The 19,138-nt window shown below is 39.0% G+C and overlaps 1 long non-coding RNA gene and 1 pseudogene across 2 annotated transcripts; one reads left to right on the forward strand and one right to left on the reverse strand.

Moving 5' to 3' along the window:
- Positions 1 to 212: 212 nt before the first annotated feature.
- On the reverse strand, positions 213 to 18,921 carry LOC309859503. The gene is made up of 4 exons (XR_014308735.1): positions 18,814 to 18,921; positions 17,456 to 17,501; positions 558 to 702; positions 213 to 293 (listed from the first exon to the last, which is right to left on the reverse strand). It is a non-coding gene; the product is annotated as an uncharacterized lncRNA (long non-coding RNA).
- Positions 9,539 to 10,467, forward strand: LOC309858726 (PRELI domain containing protein 3B pseudogene; annotated as a pseudogene). Its single transcript has 3 exons — positions 9,539 to 9,783; positions 9,857 to 10,102; positions 10,420 to 10,467. The product of its transcript is annotated as a PRELI domain containing protein 3B pseudogene (transcript).
- Positions 18,922 to 19,138: the final 217 nt, after the last annotated feature.

Below are 19,138 nucleotides of genomic sequence, written 5' to 3' on the forward strand. Positions count from 1 at the left end.
GTAAATACTAAAAAAGTGAATCAAAAAATGTTATTTTAAGAGTGGTTTCTGGAGATTTGTTAAAAAACCAGTATTCCCAGTCAGTTCCCAGGATTAAGACATCTAAAGAGATATTCTTGAAATTGTCAACCTCTGAGTTAATCATGGGAAAATACTAAATGCCCTGATGTTCATCTGTGCAGAGTCCATTAACTCACCTGGGAAGCCCTGGCTTGGGAATTCTTCCTCCAGTATCCATGGCTCCTCTCCTCGCTCTAGCCTGAAGACCACTTCTGGTTTGGTAACACAATACTCTGACAAAGCAAAACAGTTCAGGATTCAGACCAGAAGTCCTGGCTTGCAGGGTCTCTGAAAGAGCAGCAAGCTTCTGGAGCTGCTCGATGAAGCAGCTCACTGGAGAGGTAAACACAAATATCTTCCTGGTACCCAAAAGAGATCAATTATCACTGATTACTCAGTTCCAATATTAAAAATCATCCAACTCTACAGTGTCTATATGCTTCACAGTTAAAAGAATGAGAACATGCTACTTAGAATTACAAAAAACCAGACCTTACCCACTGAGACAAGGTTACTGTAGTTCTCCAGCATCATGTCTCTAGACAGGGACCTCTGAGCTGAATCCAGGTGCTACCACTCTTCCTGGGTGAAGCCCACAGTCACATCCTTAAATGACACTGACCCCTGGAATTTCTGTTCAATCTGAAATGTTCAGAATTGGGTAACATGGAAAAAGCTGTATGGGAACCAATCCTCACCAGGATTACCAAATAGTTTGCAAAACATCTGACTTTATACTTTGTGGGAAGATGAGAAACCATAATGGAAATACTATGCCATTGCTTAAGGTATTATTCATGCAAAAAATGATCAAATTACACACTGTATCTGGAACCATTCTAGTTCTTAGAAATGCTAAATTATTAAAATTGTTCTTGGATTCAAGTAGCAATAATATGGTAATAAAACACACATTAGTATGTTACAATTGCTAAGGTGAGAGTACACAGCAGACAGACTAAAATAAATGAGGAAGAAAATTAGTTCTATTTTGAGCTTCACTGAAGAACAGCTACGGGACAAACGGTCATGCTGTGTTGTTCATGCAACTCCATGGTACATGCGAAGGCAGGGCTCCTCTGCTCCTCTAGCACATTTGGGAAATGAGCAGAGGGCAAACAGCACAGGAAATGTTGAGAAGCAGCTGGAGCTGTGAGGACAGACAGGGCCAGGAAGAAAGCAAGCTATGAAATGGATTACAGAGTAGTTTCACACCAAGTCTCCAACATATGTGACCACCACCAACCTTAGAGAGTATTTCTGAGTACTACACAAGTTTGTATTTATGAATTATGGAAATAAATTATCAATATATTTTGTGACAAGCTTTATTCTTCTTCAACTTTAAAAAGTAAAGAGACAGCTTAATATTGTATTAATTTATTAATATTTATTAATATTTTATCCACTGCAGTACACATTCCAGTTTCTAAGTCTTCAATTTTGAGCCCATAATTAGGATGTGTAGAAAATAAGAAGGGAAGATTTTGGAACTGTTACACTTGAAATACCTGTAGAACACAGAGAAGATACCAACTGGATTGTTTGGGATGTCATCTAGAGTGCATGCCTCTACTTTACGACTCACTGTTTCAAAGAAAGGGGAGCCAGAGAAGAGATCTGAGAGTATATAAAAATTATGTAACTAGGTTTTTATTTATAGACCAATTCTCCCAAAAAAGTAAAAGGAAAGCTAAAGGACAAAGAACACCGCTTAAACTACAACTGCAAAAGCTGTGAAACAAATAGGGAATTGATAAGTGGACAGAGAGTGAGAGAACATGGCCACCAATCATGGGCAGAAAGAAATTTCCTCAGAGAATATGCCCAAACAGCTGCATAAACACAAGTATCACAAAATAAGCAAGGAAAAAAATAAACTGGACACTGTATTTTAACAAGATACATCTTAAATGTGAAATATAATACTATAGGTATAGAATGAAAATAAAGATTTGACAAACATAATAATTTGGTAGCATTTGATATCACCAACAATGAATCAGAAAGCTCTCAGAGAAGTAAGAGACTGACAATAATCAAGAATGCAAGGTGTGAAAAAATCACTTTGTAAATGGAAAACAGAAGAACAGGCCATGAAGGAATTTTCTGAAGGTGGAAATAAAAATAAGAATGAATAGTTTTAAAAACTAAGAGATGACAATATGATCATCTGAGTATATAACCAAAACCGTAATTAAAAAACAAAAAACAAAAAACAACTAGTGACAAACTAGAAATTTCCCTAGTGTGATAATGGACTTTCATATATACCTACAACAAATATTACACTTAATGGTGAAATATACAAGTGTTCAATTTAGGGGAGCCTGGGTGGATGGGTCTGTTAAGCATTTGACTCTTGATTTTGGCTCATGTCATGATCTCAGGTCGTGAGATCAAGCCCCGCATCAGGCTCCATGCTGAATGGGGAGTCCACTGGAGATTCTCTTTCTCCCTTTCCCTCTGCCCATCCCCTAATCATGCATGTGCTTATGTGTGCAGTCTCTTTCTCTCTTAAGCAAAAAAAAAAAAAAAGGAAGGAAACATGCTGAAGAATTCTGACCTCTGTATATGAAAAAATTAACGTTATTCTGACTCTTGGTTTTAGCTTAATGATATCCTTGAGACTTCTTTAGATTAACAATTTGTCATTGTCAACTCTGTGATTTTTGTAAATTTGTTGAAGTATGAATATACTTAAAAATAACACAAAAGTGAACCTTGGAGTACAAAGGCTCCATGTAGTTTCACACAGTGAACACATGCATAAAACTAGCATTTAGATCAAGAAAAAAAACATTAGTGAAACTGAGAAGCTCCTTCATATCCCATCTAGTACCTACCACCTACCCCGAACCTAACTCTCACATGATAACCACAATGACATACACACCGGGATGTCTGAAATGAAAAACTCGGAAAATACCAAATAGAGATACTGGCAAAAATGTGAAAACAACTGGAACATTCATACCTTGCCAGTGGGAGGATAAGCAAGTACATATACCTTGGTGAAATATTAAGGAATTTCTATTTAAAGCTATTGTATTAATTCCTCTCCTAGTTATATACCCTTTGTCAACCAAAGGGTCTATAGGAAATAATCAGAGCAGTTTGATTTATTAGCCAAAACCTGGAAACAGTCCAAAAGCCCATCAACAGAAGGAGAAATAAAACTGCAGTATGGCTATTAGTGGAATACATAACGAAGATAAAAGAAAAACTGATACACTCGGCAAAATGGATGAATCTCACATATACGATACTGAGTGGAATCCAGATATACAAGCAACACTAATCAATGATAAGATATGTCAAGGTAAGATAAACCTCAAGTACCAGAGAAACTTCTTGGGTACTGGGTGGCAATTACACAGGGGTGTGTGCATGCGTGTGCACACATACACACACATATAAAAATTCATCAAGCTTGACACTTAAGTTATATACAGCTTACCTCAATTAACTGACAAAAAAATACTTTTTGGAACTTATAATACACACTAAGTTCCTGGCATAAAACTGATGATATACTATTCATAAAACCAATAGACTAAAACAAAAGATTCTGAAATACAATAGCAAAACCAAGGCACTTATTTAGAAGTGATGTGGAAATGCAATATCATTCTGACATTCTTTTCTAGTTTGGATGAAAGGGAAGAAATGGACAATCAAAAGAACCTGATAATAAAACATTACTCAATAAAGATGTGTTAACAGAGAAATATAGACTATTATAACAGTAATGTCTTCATAATCAAAACTAGAAACCAACAATTTATCAAATTAGGAAAAAAAAAGAAAGTAAATTTGACCAGCAGTGCAATGAGAAACTGAGTGTATGACAAAAATTAAAACGACATAGAACACACAAAACATTAATGATGTTATACTAGGATATACAGTAAACAAGACTGTAAAACAAAAAACCTAAACTATAAAATGGTATATGAATATGCTAATTTTTTTACCAATGGGTGACATAACTGATTTGAAAACAAAACCAATTATTTGCAATATCAAAAAAATTTGAAAACAAAATAAAGGGAAAATATCAAATATACTGCAAAAAATATATATGCAAAATAGGGGCACCTGGGTGACTCAATCACTTAAGCATCTGCCTTGGGATCAGGTCATGATCTCAGGGTCCTAGGATCAAGCCCCATGTTAGGTTCCCTGCTCAGTAGGGTCTGCTTCTCCCTCTCCCTTTTCCCTTCCCCCACTCTTCTTTCACTCTCAAATGAATAAAAAAACGTTAAAAAATAGATAAGCAAAATTAAAGTAGTTTAACGTAATTCACAGCAGATAAGGTAACACTGAGGGCTAAAAGAATGAAATGAGCAATGATGATTCTTCAAGAAGAGAAAGAAATCATTTATCTTTTTTGGCACCAAATATCTGAAAAGACAATCACTTAAAGAAAATACAACTATAGGGGTGCCTGGGTGGCTCAGTTGGTTAAGCGTCGGCTCGGGTCATGATTCCAGGGTCCTAGGATCGAGCCCCACATTGGGCTCCCTGATCAGTGGGGAACCTGCTTCTCCCTCTCCCTCTGCTGCTCCCCCTGCTTGCACTCTCTCTGTGAAATCAATAAATTAAAAAAAAATACAACTATAAATACGAGGACACTTTTTAAAAATATTTATTTAACAGAGCAAGAGAGAGAGAGAGATCACAAGTAGGCAGAGAGGAGATCACAAGTAGGCAGAGAGGCAGGCAGAGAAAGGGGAAGCAGGCTCCCTGCTGAGCAGAGAGCTTGATGTGGGGCTTGATCCCAAGACCATGGAATCATGACCTGAGCTGAAGGCAGAGGCTTAACCCTCTAAGTCACCCAGGCACCCCACGAGGACACTTAAGACACAGTCATGTATCTATGAAAATATAGGAGATACACTCAAATCTCCATGAAATATATTTTGTTTTCCTAAAGAAAATATTGTATATGATATCCCAAAAGAAACCAATGCTTTGGGCTGAAACATTAAAGAACTACCAAAGTAGATTTAAGAGAAAGGTAGAAAATCAGTGTATAGTCCAATAACCAAAAATAGGACTTAAAAATATTTAAAAATCAATTGAAGATTTTGAAGATCTACCATGGAAAAAAAAACAATTTCAGATATTTTTCAGGATTAAAATCTAGCCAACACTAAGTGACAACCCATGCTTATTTATTTATTTATTTATATTAAAAGACAGTTAACAAAATCAAGACAACTGACAGAATGGGAGAAGATATTTGCAAACGACATATCAGATAAAGGACTACTGTTTAGAAACTATAAAGAACTTAGCAAACTCAACACCCAAAGAACAAATAATCCAATCAAGAAATGGGCAGAGGACATGAACAGACATTTCTGCAAAGAAGACATCCAGATGGCCAACAGACACATGAAAAAGTGCTCCATATCACTCGGCATCAGGGAAATACAAATCAAAACCACAATGAGATACCACCTCACACCAGTCAGAATGGCTAAAATCAACAAGTCAGGAAATGACAGATGCTGGTGAGGATGCGGAGAAAGGGGAACCCTCCTACACTGTTGGTGGGAATGCAAGCTGGTGCAGCCACTCTGGAAAACAGCATGGAGGTTCCTCAAAATGTTGAAAATAGAACTGCCCTATGACCCAGCAATTGCACTATTGGGTATTTACCCTAAAGATACAAACGTAGTGATCCAAGGGGGCACGTGCACCCGAATGTTTATAGCAGCAATGTCCACAATAGCCAAACTATGGAAAGAACCTAGATGTCCATCAACAGATGAATGGATCAAGAAGATGTGGTATATATACACAATGGAATACTATGCAGCCATCAAAAGAAATGAAATCTTGCCATTTGCGACAACATGGATGGAACTAGAGCGTATCATGCTTAGTGAAATAAGTCAAGCAGAGAAAGACAACTATCATATGATCTCCCTGATATGAGGAAGTGGTGATGCAACATGGGGGCTTAAGTGGGTAGGAGAAGAATCAATGAAACAAGATGGGATTGGGAGGGAGACAAACCATAAGTGATTCTTAATCTCACAAAACAAATGAGGGTTGCTGGGGGGAGGGGTTTGGGAGAACAGGATGGGATTATGGACATTGGGGAGGGTATGTGCTTTGGTGAGTGCTGTGAAGTGTGTAAACCTGGTGATTCACAGACCTGTACCCCTGGGGATAAAAATATATGTTTATAAAAAATAAAAAAATTTAAAAAAAAATATTTATTTATCCAAGAGAGAGAGCACACACGGGCAGGTGAAGGGGCAGAGGGAGAAGCAGACTTCCTGTTGAGCAGGGAGCCCAATGAAGGGCTCGATCCCAGGACCCCGAGATCAGGAACTGAGCCAAAAGCAAACGCTTAACTGATGGAGCCACTAGGCAACCCCCAACAACCCATATAATTTAAACATTCTATACCATAAAAAATATCTGTGGAACATTATAAATTTAGTAACAAAATATTGTTCAAAAACAATTCCTATTTAATTTTGATACATATATTCTAAATAAAACACTTGCAAGCTCAATTCATAACAGTCTATTAAGAGTAATTCAGGAAAAAAAAAAAGCAAAAAGTAATTCAGCATGGCCATGCAGAACTCTCCAGGTTCCAAACAGGTTCAGAAACGCAGGTTATTTTGTTTATAGTATATATTCCAAACACTTAAAACAGTCCATGAAAGGTGTTCCAAAAATATTTGCCGAATGAATGGTCTAATATATTTCTTCTAAAAATTTAAGCTTAGGACACAGGGAGCTCCAGATATTGGAATTATCTGACATATTTAGAGACTATGGTTAAAATGATAAAGAAAAAGACTCGTTGAATCACCATATTGTATGCCTGAAACTAACGTAACATTGTTTGTCAACTATAATTTTTAAAAAAATGATAAAGGGAAGGGGCACCTGGGTGTCTCAGTGGGTTAAAGCCTCTGCCTTAGACTCAGGTCATGATTCCAGGGTCCTGGGATCGAGCCCCGCATCAGGCTCTCTGCTCAGCAAGGAGTCTGCTTCTCCCTCTCTCTGCCTGCCTCTCTGCCAACTTGTGATCTCTATCAAATAAAGAAATAAAATCTTTTTTAAAAAATGATAAAGTGAAAAAGATGGACAGATTGAGAGTTTTCAGAAGAGATATAAAAACTATGAGAAAGACTGAATATAAATGGCAAACCTTAAAAGCAGCCAGAGAGAAATGAAACAGTAATTACCTTCAGGGAAAATGTAGTCCCAAACTGCCAAATATATTTACACACATACACACACACACTTTTCAGATCCACACATACTCTGTACTTAAATTGACCAGTTTGGGACACAAAGCAGAGTTCTACAACTTCAAAGATTTGATATCATACAGAAAACATTCTTTTTACAGTGTTTAATATATCAGTAAGAAAAAGATTAACCAGAAAACATCACGTTTACAGATTAAGATACATGTGGTGTTATATTTATTTAAGAAATATATTTCTAAATAGAGATTAGAGGTTATTTATTTATTTATTATTTGAGAGAGAGAACACACCCATGTGCCTGCAAGTGGGTGGGGAGGGACAGAGGTAAAATATCAAGCAGACTCCCCACTGAGCATGCAGCCCTCCATACAGCGCAGTCCTACAACCCCAAGACCACGACCTGAGCCAAGACCAAGAGTTGGACACTTAACCGACTGAAACATTCTTGTACCCCTAGATTAGAGAACATTTTTAAGTGAATTATCAAAATACAACATACCAAAACCTGTAAGACACAGCTAAGAAGTTACGCTTTAAAAAAAAATCCTTAATAGTATATATTAGAGAAGTTAAAAAAATCAGTAAGTATCTACCTTTTTTTAAAGCAAAAGAGGAAGTTACAGCTAATATATGCACAAAGACATGTTACAGATCAGACATTAACAAATTTAAAAAATCTACATATAGTATAAAGAGAGAGGACAAAACCAAGTTTGTACCTTGACAATTCTTTGCCAAAGCTGATCAAGTTATAAAGAAGAAAGGTTCACTCTCCAATATCTGGCATGAAAACAACATCTCTATACAGTTTCTGTCGTCTATAAAAATATAGTGAAGAAATTAAGGGCCAATAATTTTGAAAATGTGGGGGGAAAGTTTACTTTCAAAGAAAGAAACTACTTATCAAAACTTACTTTTTAAAAAAGAAAATCTAGGGTCACCTGGGTAGCTCAGTTGGTTGAGTGTCCAACTTTTTTTTTAAGATTTTATTTATTTACTTATTTGACAGACAGAGATCTCAAGTAGGCAGAGAGGCAGGCAGAGGTTGTGGGAGTGGGTAGGGAGCAGAATCCCTGCTGAGCAGAGAGCCAGGTGTGGGGCTTGATCCCAGGACCCTGGGATCATGACCTGAGCTGAAGGAAGAGGCTTAACTCACTGAGCCACTCAGGTGCCCCGAGTGTTTGACTCTTGATCCTGGCTCAAGTCTCAGTCGAAGGGTCATGAGTTTGAGCCCTGCACTGGGCTCCACTGTGGACATGTAGTCTACAAAAAACAGGCAGAAAGAAAGAAACAAAGAAAGAAAAGGAAAGGAAAGGAAAGGAAATCAAATCTAATGCCACATGTCTGTTAAGGAAATTGCATCTATAATTTAAACTCTTCCTATGTCGGTGCCTGGCTGGCTCAATTGATGGAACACTTGACTCTCAATCTCAAGGTTGTGAGTTCAAGCCCCAAGTTGGGAAAGAGCTTCCTTAACAGAAGAGAGACAGGAAGAAAGAAATCTTCCCATGAAGGCAACTCCAGTCACAGATGTCCTCACATATGAATGGAAAACCTAAGAAGTAGCAACAAACTAAAAGATCCTGTAGAGAAAACAAGAGGAAATACTCCAAATTCATGTTATATATTCAACATATTCCTGATATTAAATACTAAATCGTAACAAGAACATATTCTGCCCCCTCTCTACCCCAAAACACTTACTGGTCTGTCTTTCTCATGAAGGACACAAATATAAAAATCCAAAACAAAGTATTATCAAACTAAAGCCAGGAATATATAGAAAGAATACCATGGCCCAGCTCAGTTTCAAGAATATCTAGTTTGTTTTACATTTAAAAATTAATGTAATTTACCAACTAAGAAAATAGAGGAGATAAATCATATGATTTCAATAGATGTTCAAAACCATTGAATAAAATTTAATAGACACTCACAGAAACAAGAAAAACGTTAGATAAGAAGGGATAGAAGGGGACATCCTTGGTGTGGTAAGAAATGAGAAATAAGGGGCGCCTGGGTGGCAGAGCTGGTTAGGCGTCTGACTCCTGGTTTCGGCTAAGGTCATGATCTCGGGGTTGTAGGATCAGGTCCATGTTGGGGTCTGTGTTCAGTGGTTCTGCTTGAGATTCTTTCCCTCCTTCCATCCTCTCACTCGTGTTCTTTCTGTCTCTCAGATAAATAAAATAAATCTTTAAAAGAAAGAATAAAAGTGAACACCAGGGACATTGTGCAAGTGGCCGGCACCATGAAGATCTGGACTTCAGACCACGTCTTTGACCACCCATTGGAAACTATTACAGCTGCAATGCAGGAAGACCCAAATGTGGTTGGAGGTAATGTACTGGACAGACATACAGATCACTCTGGAAAGCTGTACAGCCAAAGACTTCTCAGCACAGAGTGGGGGCTGCCTTCCATTGTGAAATCTCATATTGCAGCAAAAACTAACACATTTGTGCAAGAATACTCTGTACTTGATTCTGCAGAGAAAGCGATGGAACTTAAATCTACTAATATTTCACTTACAAATACGGTTTCTGCAGTTTATACACAAACCACACCTTCAAGACCCAGAAAAAAATATTTTGACTCAAGAAGCTGCGATCACTATGGAAGGAGTCAGTCTTAGCAGTTACCTTGAAGGACTGACGGCAAGCATGGTATCTTCAAATGCCAATAAAGGCCAGGAAACAATGGAATGGGTAATATATCAATTAAATGCTGAGACTGAAGACTTGGCAGCTTCGGCAAGAGGGAGCATGAAGACACCAAATGCAGTGGCAGGGTTTGTAAGAGAAATGAGGATGAAAGCTGTTAAACGAAACACCCACTCCCCACATCTCTGCAAGCTGGCAATATACTTGTTATTTAAAAATCAGAAATATATTTTAGGTAGGATATTTTTTAATAAGCTGAAGAAAAACTGTATGTTTTTTTATCAAAACAAAGAGGTGGCAGATTTCTAAATAAAAGGGATCATCCGAAAGTAGTATTGTATGAAATGTCCATCTAATTCCTGAGGATTCTAGCAGTTATATGAAAATTTAGCAATTTCTGAAAAGGACCTAGAAAATCATATTGGCATATTACATCTCCTTTAATGTAGAACTGTAAAGCTTTTCATGCATTAGTACTCTTCCCGGCTTTGGATTAACCCCAAAACAAAGCTGAGCCACCTAAATACATATAATTATCTTGCTCCGGTAAACCTAAAGAGCTTGCATTAGGAAATCCTTAAAAAAGAGAGAGAGAGAGAGAGTAATTATAGGGGCAACAAGGTGGCTCAGTTGGTTAGGCATCAGTCTTTGGCTCAGATCATGATCTCAGGGTCCTTGGTTCAAACCCCACATCAGGTTCCCCACTGAGCAGGAAGTCTGCTTCTCCCTCTGCCTTTGCCTCTTCCCCCTGCTTGTGTGAACACTTATTTGCACTCTCTAAGTAAAATCTTTAAAAAAGGAAAAATTTTACAGTTTTAAAAGATACTGATTTGTATAAAATAACTTGCTCTGTTATAAAGCACCATTAAAAACCACAGTGTTTTGTTTGGTACTTAAATGACATTTTTGGAGTGAAAATTATTATTAAAGTAATACAGAACTCCAACAACAACAACAAAGAATTTTATTGTATTAAAGAGTACTGTACTAATTTGCTACAGTTTTGTAACTTAGGAAAGGTATTACCTTCCCTGGATTTGTCCTTTATGACTTAATATGCTATAAAGTGGGCTTAAGATGTTATCTGAAAAATAAAGTCAACCTGGAACTTTGCAGCACTCCAAAGAGAGAAGAGCTGTTCACATCGTTTAGCATTTCACATTTCAATAACTTATAAACTGTCAGGTGTCAAAGCCATGGTTCTCTAATTGCTAAAGCATAACATGCCAGGTTATTTGGATATAATTACTTTTTGAAGTAACTGTGACTACAAAACATCTTTTTTATGCGATCGGGAGGGAAACAAACCATAAGAGACTCTTAATCTTATAAAACAAACTGAGGGTTGCGGGGGGGGGGGGGCGGTTAGGGAAAGGGTGTTTGGGTTACAGACACTGGGAAAGGTATGTGATATGATGAGTGCTGTAGTGTGTAAACCTGGCGATTCACAGACCTGTACCCCTGGGGCTAATAATACATTCTATGATAATAAAAAATTAAAAATTAAAAAAAAACATCTTTTTTACATGAAGAACTTCACGTTATTGAAATTACTCAATCACTGTCTTCTGAAGCATATATCCCAGGCACTTAGTGTTTTTAATAATATGGTGCAACTGCAGGGGGGTGGGTTGTGGGAGGGGGAGTGATAACGAGAAAAAAAGTACTGATCTAAACTAAGCCCTACATGAATTGCTTTGGAGCTTTTATTTACAGGAAATCCCTAAGGAGCAGCTGCAATCTGAAAAACAATCCAGTAAACAAATTTTGTTTTAAATTGTATAGCAATTATTAACCACTAATACCTTTGATATTTGCAATTGTTACACAGAGTACTATAGTTAGAAGGTAATTAGCTCTTGTCTTGGATTATATAATGCTTGATGTGATAAACTCATCAGATTTCCTATAAAAGAAACCAGTTGATAGATGTTTATAACTACAGAAACAGTATACCAAACTATTTAAAAGTGCATGTTTTCCTACTTAAAATATTGTTTAGCTTAAGACTTCTTAGGATAAAACCAAGTTAAATCCAAAGAGTTTTTTGTGTTTTAAGATTTACTTACTTATTTTATTTTTTAAAATATTTTATTTATTTATTTGACAAAGAGAGATCACAAGTAGGCAGAGAGGCAGGCAGAGAGAGAGAGGAGGAAGCAGGCTCCCTGCTGAGCAGAGAGCCTAATGTGGGACTCTATCCCAGGACCCTGAGATCATGACCAGAGCTGAAGGCACAGGCTTTAACCCACTGAGCCACCCAGGCACCCCTTGATTTACTTATTTATTTTAGAGAGAGCTAGCACACAAGCAGGAGGGGCAGAGGCTAAGCACAGAGCCCAATGTGAGGCTCAATCTCACCACCTCAACACCATGACCTGAGCGAAAAACAAGAGTCAGACACCTAACCGGATGCACCACCTAAGCACCCTCTAGTAAGGTTTTTGATTACCTTTTGCAACTGAAGATGGTTTTTACAACTGAAATAATATTCTGGCAAAACAAAACATTGCTAAACATTGATATTTGATAAAAAGCTGCCTTCTATAATTTCTGTAAATTATACTTGTTCTGAAAAAGATGCAATGTCCTAATGATAAAAAGATTTCTCAACAGGGTGCCTGCATGGCTCAGTGGGTTAAGCCTCTGCCTTTGGCTCATGTCATGATCTCAGGGTCCTGGGATCGAGGTCCATATTGGGCTCTCTGCTCAGCAGGGAGCCTACTTCCCCCTGCTCTCTCTGCCTGCTTCTCTGCCTACTTGTGATCTCTGTCAAAAAAATAAATAAAATCTTAAAAAAAATTTCTAAACAAACAAAAGTAAATACCAAGTCCATTAAAACAGGCATAAATGTGAAAGCCTAAATAAATAAATAAATAAATAGATAATAACAGAGGAGATTATCTATCTGGCCTTAGAGTAGGAAAATTAATTTTAAACAGGATACAAATGACAGCAACATTAATAACTTTAATAAACTAATCCAAGGATCTGGAAAGTCTTCCTTGTAAAGAGCCAGAGAGCAAATACTTTAGGCCTTTAGGGCCAGATGGTCTTCATCATTTCACTACTTAATGCTACCCTTGAAGCCACTGATTACACACAAATGAATGACCAGCATAGTAACAGGTACGGATTGTGAGAGGAGCACAAGGGAGGCTTTAGAAGCGCTGCCAGTGTTTGCTCTGACCTATGTATTAGTTATGCGGGCATTAGATTTGTGGTAATTCACTGGGCTCTACACTTACAATCTGTGGATTTTTTAAAAACATTTGTTGTATGTATAAAAATAAGATTAAAGGGGCACCTGGTGGCTCAGTGGGTTGAGCCTCTGCCTTCGGCTTGGGTTGTGGTCTCCGGGTCCTGGGATCAAGCCCCGCATCTGGCTCTCTGCTTGGTGGGGAGCCTGCTCCCTCCTCTCTCTCTGTCTGCCTCTCTGCATACTTGTGATCTCTGTCTGTCAAATAAATAAATAAAAATCTTTATTAAAAAATAAGATTAAAAAATAAAATACATTTTAAGTAAGTGATCAAAGAAGGTATCAGAAAGGAAATGGCAGCCTGTGTAGAAAAAAAAAAAAAAGCACCACATATTGATACATGATACTGATTCTGCAGCCAAAGTAGTAGTAGAGGGAAATTATATCCTTACATGGGCATAATAAAGAGCTTTACAATAAACTCATCTTCAACAAAAAGTTACAAAAAACATCCTATAACCAAAGATATCTGAAGGAAAGAATAAAGGTAAAAGCAGAAGTTAATAAAAATAACAGTGGAAGGGTGCCTGGTTGGCTCAGTGGGTTAAGCCTCTGCCTTCGGCTCAGGTCGTGATCTCAGGGTCTTGGGATTGAGCCCCACATTGGCCTCTCTGCTTGACGGGGGGTCTGTTTCCACCCCCACCGCCACCCACCACCTACATGTGATCTCTCAAATGAATAAATAAAATCTTAAAAAAAAATAACAGTGGAGGGGTGCCTGGGTGCTAGAGTAAGTTAAGCATCGGTCTCTGGATTTATGTTCGGGTCATGATCTCAGGGTTGTGAGGCTGATTCCCACATTGGGCTCCAGGCTCAGCGTGGAATCTGCATAATACACCCTCTTCCTCTCTCTGTGCCCGGCTTCCTGGGCTCATGCATGCCCGTGCTCAATCTCTCAAATAAATAATTGTTTTAAGATTTTATTGATGTATTTGACAGAGAGAGAGATCACAAGGAGGCAGAGAGGCAGGCAGAGAGAGAAAGAGGAGGAAGTAGGCTCCCTGCTGAGCAGAGAGCCCAATGTGGGGCTTGATCCCAGGACCCCGAGATCACGACCTGAGCAGGAGGCAGAGGCCTAACCCACTGAGCCACCCAGGAACCCCAAATCTTTTTTTTTTTTTTAAAGGGAAAAAAACAGAGTGAAAATCAATAAAACCAAAAGCTGGCTCCATGAAGAATAAAATACTATCTGTGATAAATATTAGTCCAAACAAATTAGAAAAGCCACTAGGAATAATAAGGAACAAATTAAATACTTTTTCCAAATTTTTATTTAAATTCTAGTCAGTTAACATACGGTGCAATACTGGTTTCAGGAGCAGAATTCAGTGATTCATCACTTGCATACAAAACCCAGTGCTCATCACAAGTGCCTTCTTTAATACCATCACCCATATAGTCTATCCCCACCACCTCCCTCCACCAGCCCTGTTTGTCCTGTCCTTAAGAGTCTCTTATGGCTTGTTTCCCTCTCCTTTCCCCCCTCCCATATATTCATCCCTTTTGTTTCTTAAATTATACATATGAGTGAAATCAAATTAAATGTTTTTTAAGTGACAAGGTTATGGAAAAAAATACTGACAAACAGAATTACAGTTATCATCAAAAGAGTAACACTCTTTGACCAAGTAGGGCTTCTTTTAAAAAAATAAAGATTAGTTTTTAAGAAATATGGAAATATAATAGATCTAAAAAGAAAAAATATATCATCATTCCCATTAAATGTTAAGAAAGCATTTGGAAAAATTATTCTAATTTTCAATAAAATAAGACTTCAAGGATACTTTGTGAACATGACCAAAAAAACCCAGTCCAAAGTCAGCAACGTGCATAATGGAGAAGAAACACGGCAGGCATTCCCACTCACGTGTATTATGTTAGTCCTTTTATTGTTCTGCTTATTTTTTAGAGATGCTCAAATATAAAATCAGATCCCTTATCACATTATACTAAAAAATTCTAGATTAAGGTACTAAATATTTTTAAAAAGTCTTATTAGAAAAAAGACAGAAAACAGAAAAATGTCATCAGGCCCCCAGGGTCAGGAAAACAATAATAAAAAATAGAAGAGGCAAAAGGGTTGTATCACAATGTAAAATTTCCAGAAATAATACTACTATATTAAAAGACAAAGCATATGGAGAGAAGAAAATTGATAAAAATTATCATGAAAGATTACCACCTAGGGGCGCCGGGGTGGCTCAGTGAGTTAAAGACTCTGCCTTCGGCTCAGGTCATGATCCCAGGGTCCTAGGAATGAGCCTCACCATTGGGCTCTCTGCCCAGCGGGGAGCCTGCTTTCCCCTCTCTCATTGCCTGGCTGCCTCTCTGCCCATTTGGGATCTCTGTCAAATAAATTTTAAAAAAATCTTAAAAGAAAAAAAAAAGATTACCACCTAAAATACGTAAGAATTCTTACAAAACTCCATAGCCTGAAAGAACTTAAAAAGCCAGATTTATGAAAGTCAAAAATATTCAACCAGAAAAATGGAAATTAAAGTTTTCACCCCTTAGTGTACACATGCTTTTTATATCTGGAAAGAAGAGAGGGAAAGTAGTCTTCTAATGAATAAGTTTACCTAGAAAAATTAGAAATGCTCATATCCTGTAACTCAAAAATACTAATCATTGGACTATAGAGCAGTAATTCTTAAACTTGATGTGTATGAGCATCATATGCACACCTTGTTAAAAATATGGACTGCTGGGGTGCCTGGGTGGCTCTGTGGGTTAAAGCCTCTGCCTTCAGCTCAGGCCATAATCTCAGGGTCCTGGGATGGAGCCCTGCCATCAGGCTCTCTGCTCAGCGGGGAGCCTGCTTCCTCCTCTTTCTGCCTGCATCTCTGCCTATTTGTGATCTCTGTCTGTCAAATAAATAAATAAAATCTTTAAAAAAATATATGGATTGCTGGGCCTCGCCCCCAAATTTTTCTTCCAGAAGGTCTGGGAACATACATAAAAATCTGCATTTCTGACAAGTTTCAAGGTGATACTGCCATTTCTGGTCAAAGAACCTAACTTTGAGAAGCACTGCTCCAGAGTCTGGAGACACACTTGCATCTATGCAGAGAGAACAAGTATATTCACAGCAGCATATATATTAATGAAAAGTGGAAATTACCTAAATGCCTATCAATAAAATATAGTATTTAGAATATAGTGTACCATACAGTGTGAAAAATAGAGCATTAAAAGGGCTAAACTACATGTGAATAGATCCCAAATTACTGGTCAATTGAGGGGGAAAATGTCCATTGCAGATACATGAAGATAATTTATACATTTCTAGAAGTATTCAAAACAATGAACAGTACTATTCAACTCTCTACCTATCTTTTCAATGTTTGCGTATTGATATGATGATAAAGCTAGTAGACAAAGGATAAAAAATTGGAACCGAACCACACGGCTCAATGAGGAAGACTCCACAAAAAAGCCATCAGAAGACTGATACTAGAAGACTTGATCCAGGAGCTGCAGTAGAGTAATGCAGCAGTTCTTCGAGGAAAGCAATTACAATTAAATCTTTGGCCACCTTTACCTGGGTAGATCCCAATAGCAGAGGGGAAAGACCAGGACAGAATTCTATGGGAAGAATTTGACTGGGAAGCTCAGACATACTTACCAGAGAATTTACCTCTGAACCATTGGCTGTGCAACTTAAATACATAAGCTGGCTAAAGTCCTCACGGAGAGTTTTTCTAACAGGCATGCAGGCCATTCATTCCTCTGAACATACCAGCTTTTATAGCAGGACCAAATAAGACCATTATAAATGCACTACTTTAACTATCTCTTGGACCCTATTACTCTCAGTGAGGAATGGCTTTAGGCACTCCTTTCAGGGCGGTCACTGGAAGGTTACCCACTATGTGTCCCCATGTTAAGACCAAAAATTATACCTTTCAAGAACTTTTTGTGTTTAAAAAAAAAAAAAAGAAAGGGTCTGTCTGTATCCAAATACAGTGTCTTCCTTTTTCCGTGGTTATCAGAAACAGCAGAGACGTATTTGTGGATTACCTTAGAAACTCTAAGATATATAATGATCAGTATGTATCTATAAGCCAACCTGGCCTTGCTCCTGATGTTACTTTATATTTTTCTGTAAAGTTAGATTTTTATCAATTACTAATTTTCCCCATCTTAACATATGGACTCCTACAAATCTCACAAAGTCCACTGTAAAAAAAAAAAAAAAAAAAGTGGGGAATGAACAAATAACTTACCTGGGACTTGTTCATTTTCCGCTGTCTTGGATAAACGCAGACAACTCTCAAAATGCAGACAACTCTGGGTTACAAGAGGGAAGGGGCCATGGAAGATCTGGCGTGCCTAGCAGCTCCAGAATCCTCCTGCCCTAAAAACTACACACACCCAACAGACAGGAAGAACGTCAGTACCTCCGACCTTCGGATGCTGAAACACCCCTTATATAACATGACTCTGATATTATCATGTAGCAGCTCACGGACATAACGTTTTTCACTGGGTAAATGTAAATATTTGCTCCCTGAGGATTTAACAGTTTAACCCTCCCTGATGCTCACACACACACAAATTTTTAAATAAACCAGTTCAGACCAAACAATACACCCAGTGAAATAACATGAACTCTTCACCAAAACTATTCAAAAAATACTCCGACTAACCCGTTTATCAATTTCCCTACTGTTACTAAACCCTTGGTTAGTGATTCCGCAGAAAGCTATAAAAAGCAGTGCTTTAAGGAAAGGTCTAGGTCTCAATTTCTGTGTTTGTTGCCATTTTTCAAAAGGACATTTTAAATGTAATTTGCTTTTCCTTGCCTGTAAAAGCAGACAGTTCTCTCTCACGAGTCAGGAGACACGACTTTCAGTCTTCGCCACTAACAAGGGGATTCTGAACAAGTCGCTAACTTTCAAGAGGGGAATTATTTTTTTTTAATTTAAAAAATTATTATTATTATTATTATTATTATTATTATTATTATTATTTGGCAGTTAAATAAGACAAAAGCAGAGAATTCTTGAAGACGCTTCGTGAACGCCAGGGCAAGTCAGGACTGATTAACAGTGCACATCGGGATGCAGTGATGGGCACGGCTAGTGGGCAGCTCAGCCTCCAGGAAGAATAAAGGGAGAGCGGAGGGAACGGGTCTCCCCTAGGCCGGGCGGTAACCGCACAGCCATGGCGGTAACCGCATAGCCACGGCGGTTACCGCACAGCCACGGCGGTAACCGCACAGCCCGGGTGGGCGCGCCCCGCTTCCCCGACCGCCGCACGTAAGCACCCACCGCGCACGCGTAGACGTCCTCCCCACGGCGCCGTCCCCCACCCAAGGGTTCCGCACGCCCACGGTGCACGCGCACACGCCCTCTTCCTCTGGCCTCCCAAAAGGGGCTCCACGAACAGCCCCGCACGCTCCGCGCAGGGGCCGATCACGTGGGGTCTCCGACCCCTAGTCCTGATGCGGAGGTCCCCATCCTGCCGTGGGCGGGCCGCAGGTTTCCTCCACACTACTGGGCACAGACCCCCTACGCCAGAGCCGCGACCCCGGGCAGCGCGGCGCCAAACCTCAGCCTTTGTCCAGCTGTTCCGGGCTCACCTGTCGCTTCCTCGTTGGGAGGGACTGGCCCCGGAAAAGCGCGGATGTTCAGCGGCGCAGGAATCGCCTCCCACGTGAGACCTGAATAGAACGGGGAAAGGAGCGGTGGAAGGGAGCACAGAGGCAGAGGGCGGAACTAGGCATGCGCAGAAACAGGCTTGCTCAGAACCTGGCAGTCCCGGCAATCAGTGCTACCAATTGAACTACCTTTCCCCGCTACCCCTGGTGCGAGATTGGCTGAGAGTGCAATCTTCTATGGAGCCCGAGAAAGTTTGGGGCGCTTGAGATAGCTCTCCAAGCAGTCAGAGCCCGGGACTCCCCACAG

Source organism: Mustela nivalis, assembly GCF_964662115.1.
Source record: "Mustela nivalis genome assembly, chromosome: 2".
NCBI lineage: Eukaryota > Metazoa > Chordata > Mammalia > Carnivora > Mustelidae > Mustela > Mustela nivalis.